The sequence below is a fragment of the Apteryx rowi genome, unplaced genomic scaffold (assembly GCF_003343035.1).
Source record: "Apteryx rowi isolate R43461 unplaced genomic scaffold, aptRow1 scaffold_245, whole genome shotgun sequence".
NCBI lineage: Eukaryota > Metazoa > Chordata > Aves > Apterygiformes > Apterygidae > Apteryx > Apteryx rowi.
This window is the reverse complement of record NW_020448808.1, coordinates 844,098-849,459: the sequence shown is the minus strand read 5'-3', so window position 1 is coordinate 849,459 and position 5,362 is coordinate 844,098.

The window sequence follows — 5,362 nt, the reverse complement described above, 5'->3', positions numbered from 1 at the left end:
CGTGGGGGCCCTGTAATAAGCCTGTAATAGCGCTATAATGGAGCGGTAACTAATATGTAATAGCTCTGTAACAAATCCGTTACAAGCCTGGAATAGTTCTGTAACAAGCCTGCGACAGTTCTGTAATAAACATGTAACAGTTCTATAATAAATCTGTAATTATTAAGTAATAATGGCGGCAAAACAGCCTGTGGTGTCCCTGGGACCCATTGCTTAAGCTGCAGAGTGCGGGGGCCGGAGCTTGCACCATGCCTGCATGCATGTATTACATGCGCCCGCGGTGTGGGAGGCAGCGCAGCTCCCACAGCGTCGCCGCTCCGGGGCGCGTTTCGGGAGCGTGCAGCCCAGCGCAGCCGCACGCMCCTGCAGCCGGGGTGGAGCATGCCCTGCGGCCTCCTTGTCCCCCCATCTTTCCCGAGGCTGGCGGCTGCGCGGGGACACCCGGCTGCCATGGGAGGAAAACGGCGCTAAAACCGCGTTACGGCTGGGTGCAGCGAGCCAGGTGCAGCCGGCAGGGCCCTGCTTCGAGCGGCACTGCGCTCCTGCCGCCGACCCTGGCAACATGACCCGAAACCGCTATCAGCARTGTGAACTGGCGGGGGAAAACGGCTCTGTAAATTGCCCGGGAAGGGGCCTCAATTAGCACCCGGGTGGGAATAAAGCCGTCAGTAGAACAAGGCCCTGCAGCAGCAGCAGCTCGGCGCTCCGTGGCGTGAGCAGGTTCCAACCCCCCCAGCCATGGCTCCCATGGAGAAAGCACGCTCTTTATCAGGGTACCCATTAAGTGGCTTCTAGACTAGATAATTTATACTTACGAAATAGCATTTAAAAATAAAAACGACAACCGTGGCAGGACAGCTTTCCAAAACCGGGGGACGGAGTCATTTCTTAAATTAGAGAGCAAACAACCCTCCTCGTTAGGAAGATGCCCCACGAGCCGAGCAGCGGTGCGGCGCGGCTAATGCAAATAGCGGAGCTGCAACAATGCGGCGTCCTGCTGGGGCTACTGCTAAAATAAATATTAGATCTCTTCCAATGCAAGCCCCTGCGGGTACATTTTTATTTCCTAGAACAACAACAACACAAAGTCTATGAAAAATGTTACAGAAACCCAGCATTTGCAGTTCTCTTTCCACCCCTGCCCCACGCGTATGTATTTAAACTTAAACAAACTGCCATAATCCGCTAGATGGCATCTTCCAGCAGATTTCGGCACCTGGTGCGCCAGCCAAATTATCCAGGAGAGCATTTAATTTAGAGAGCAGGTTACAGTTCCTAAGCCTCACTACACGCTAAGGCAGCTTGTACTTCCATTTTAATTATCTATGAGAATTTGTCGCCAGCTTATTTCCTTTCTAGAAATGTTAATGCTCCCACTGTGCCTTCGGGGAGGGGGAAGAGAGCAACCCGCAAAATCCCTCCGCTCCTGCCTTCAGAGCGAAACGTCTGCTTCCCCGTCCCCGAAGCACCGCCGGCAGCGCAGGGAGCGGGAGGACGCTGCCCGGCGCTGTGTTATGCACAGCCGCAAAAATTGTACAACAGTGAAGCTATGTGTACGCTGCACACTGCTTCCCCGGTGAGGCTGAGGCTGGAAAGCTACAGCACCTCCGCTTTAATACCGCGGTGCTGCTGTACTGCCGTACGGACCCTGATAATAACACGCACGTCCCCTTGCTTCTGCAAGCGCTCTTTTAACGGCGGCGGGGAGATAGCAGGCTGCTTTGTAGGTATGCGGGCAGGATTACGCTCTGGCCTTGGCAGAACATCCTTGTTTATAAAAAGAAATGACAGCCACAAAGTTTGGGAGTTAATTAAAACAAAGCTACGAGCTGGCTTGACATATGTTTAAATTTTGGATTCTGAGCCTGCTTGTTAAATTAAATGTTTGTCTCGTAAATTGGCTTCAGCAGAGTCGTGCGAGTTGTTAGCTGGGAGCAGAACGTGCTGCAGGTAGATCAGGATTTTGTATCTGAGAGCGTCTCACTTCCCAAATGATCAAGCCATCCGCAGCGTCTCGTGGAAGGTGAAGTCTGGCCCTTCCTTGGTGGAGGCGCTTGAGATGGACGCTTCTTGTTTTGAACCAAAATCTGATTCCAGACCGTCTCCAAGGCTCTCCTTCCGGCTGGAGCACAGAGCGAATCTCCCTCACCTTTTTCCCCTGAAGTGTTTTGGTGGAGACAGAGCGCTGATTTTGGCCTGTTGGATGCAATGCACAGGGATTTAATTGGTTATGTGCAAAATAAACATGGATTTAGGTGGCTGAGAAAGAGGAAGGAAAGCAGCTGTTAAGCCCCTAACTGGCAATGGAAGTGGCATCCCTTGCTGAGGCACCCTTGCAAAGCAAATATTAGGATAAATTAACAATAACTCCGTCCCTGCTTGGAAGCTGTCTGTGCCGGCAAGCCAGCTCGCCGGGCTCCTCGCGGCGTTTGCAGCTCTGGTGCCGAGATGCTGTTGGGGAGAGGGCCGGGAAGGCGGACGGTGGCGCGGTGCAGCATCGGATGGCGGATGAAGGCCGGGGGTGGCCGGGGTCTTGTTCAGCTCGTGCTAGGAGAGGGCACGGGAACATCGCAAAATGCGAACGGGAGCGGGTGTAACAGGCGTCCCGACGATGACGCCCGCAGATGGCACACCGGCACGGACGCCGGATGGCGGAGACCTCGGAAATCGGCGCTCTCCTGCCTTCTGCTCTCCTCTGGCTGCAGCTCTGCGGGGCAGCGGGCGGCTCGCACGAGGGGCCGGGTCTGACCTCGCGGCTGCCGCAGAAGGGGTAAAAATCCCCAGTGGGCCCTTCGTTTCCTCACAGGGCGCCTCGCGTTGGGGATGGAGGGTGAAAGCCCGGCGCAGGCCTGGGTGCACGCTGTGCCCCGAGAGCGCTGCGCTCAGAGAGCGAATGAGCTCCTGCACTTGCTCTTGGGGCGGGTTTTTGGGCGCGTGTTTGTATGCTGGCGATGCTTCCTCTTTCCTGCAAATCTCATTTTTAACCATGAGAAAGAGGAAAAGAAAATCTTTCAAAAATAAATGAACCTCAGACTGGCTGTGACACAACGGGGTTTTTATTTCATGGCGTTTCTTTATCCTTTGGTATTTGTTGGCTAAGGTTTAGCTCAACTCTCACGTAAACAGAATTGATTTGTTGGGTTTTTTCCCCCCCTTTTTCTTTCCTGATAAAAGGCAATGCAACCGGGCCCAGGGACCGGGCCGCCCGTTGTCGGGGGAAAGACCCTCTGCTGCTGCCCAGCAGGACGCCGCTGGCCGGCACGGCTGCTGCGCTCCCGGAAACTTGGAGCTGCCTCCGCCGGCACTTGCGATGCCGTRGGAAAAGGCCAGGGCTTGAATAGCTCCGAGAAGTGAGGACGGTTACAGGTGCGTTGAGAGGAATCGCAAGCCCCGGCGCTGTGGGAGGGCATCCAGCCCCGCTCCCATCCCTCCGAGGGAAGGGAAAGACATGGCCACTGGGAATCCTTGCCCTGGCCGGGAAGCGGGGTTGTTGCCCTCCAGGTGAGTCACAGACCTGCGCATTGATTTTAGCAGAAAAATCAATAAAACAAAAATGCCGCTATTCCCTGTGGATCCACCTGAGTGAACAAAATCCCTGCAGTCAACAGGGAAATTGGCCTGCCTTGACTTTGGATGGCGCGGCGGCGCGGCGCGGGAGAAGCTGGCAGAAGCGAGTGGCTCCTGYGGCAGAGCCCCGCGGAGCAGAAGGGATGCGGGGACCTCCTTCCCAATGCGGGCTCTTGCCTCTCCAGCCTGGTGCCAAGCGAAAGGAGGCGCCGGGATCGCCTGCTGCCTGGAGAGGTGCAAAGGCAACCGTGCCGCTGGAAGAGTTTCCCGGAGCGTGACACTCTTGTAACTCCCCGGCCTTAAATTAGCTAGATAAGGTCACTGGTCTCCTGTGGCAGGGGGAATCGCTTATGTCTAGGTTCAAACACAAGCCCGGAGGGAGAGATGGCGACAGCTTGCCGGAGGGTAAATACCGGAGCAGAGCGCTCAGCCAGGAGGGACGCGAGCCTCATCCTTTCCACGAGTCGCAGACAGTTGCACGAACACAGCGAGAGATTTGCTTTGCATGGAAACATGTTTTTTTCCCAGAAATAACCCGAATCCACTGCCCACCTTTGGGACAGGCTACACTGCAGGCAGGGACATAATCAGTTTGGAAACCGATTTGGGAGTCGGTTTGGAAACCGGTAGGAAAAGGCCTTGCTGCACTTTGCAAGCACAGGCRGCTGCTACGGCGGCTCCCGGCGYGGGCAGTTCCCCTACGGTGGGACCSGGAGACTGGAGCAGGGGCGAAGCCGTGCAAGGCGCAGCCTCGGCGGCAGAGCTCAGAATAGAAACGCGGGATTGAACGGTCCCTGCTCTCCCTGCAGCCCGCTGCGCTTTCGCTGGCAGCCAGGACCCCGCTTCTCCAGGCGAAGCTGTCCTTGCCCCAAACRGTGTCAGGCTGGTTTAGCTCCAGTGCTGTTTTCTCAAAGCAGCCCTGACAGTTTGTGCATAATTAGCAGTGTGGCTCAGTTTGGAAATGAGGAAAGAAAGGGTCTTTTCCTGGCCGTCTACTCAAGTAACCTTATTAAAAAAATGAAAACTGCAACTGTTGTGGCAGTCTTTCTGCCTGGAATAGGCAATGAGCCTTGCCTGTTCCCTCCACTCTGAATTCAGCGATGCTGCAATGAATCGGACCGATTCCAAGTTTGGCAGAGCCAGTGAGCCAGACTGCAGTAAAGATGCCCCCAAACTCCCTGGCTTCCGCTTCTTTGAGCATACCATGAATTTTTAGGCCAATATTTTCTGTGCTTCCCAAGGGATTCGCATGCTCACTGTCTAAATAGTGTGGCAGCTTTGAACATCTTAGCCTTCAGGCTTACTTTTTTGATTCTTATACTGTTTCCCATAGCAGATGCTAGTGCTTGAAACGGGCACTGGCTTTCAAAATGTGCTCGCAACAGGCTCACACACTTTTAACAGGGAGGAACCTAAGGCAGATTCTCTAATGCATGTGTGAGAAGCAGGGTAGAACTGAGTATCGAGAGAGATTTGCAGGTTTCCTATGAACGCCTGTTTATGACTAGTTTGCACAAGAGCAAAGTGAACCTGAAGGAGAGGTCTGCTGTTCTCCCCGCTCGCTCCGGGGTGAGAGGAGCGCTGCTCAGACCTGTGATCTTCTTCAGGATGGATCTGCAGAGGATCAAGAACACTTATGCGCTCAAGCTCTCCTTTAAGAGATTATTTGCTAAGTGTGATAAACTCTGCCAACACCATTAAAAAACAACCTTCTAGAAAGGGGAAAGAAGGACAAAGACGCTTAACCCAGCACTAAAATGTCTAATGCTAAAGATAGCTGGGGAGGGGGGGAATG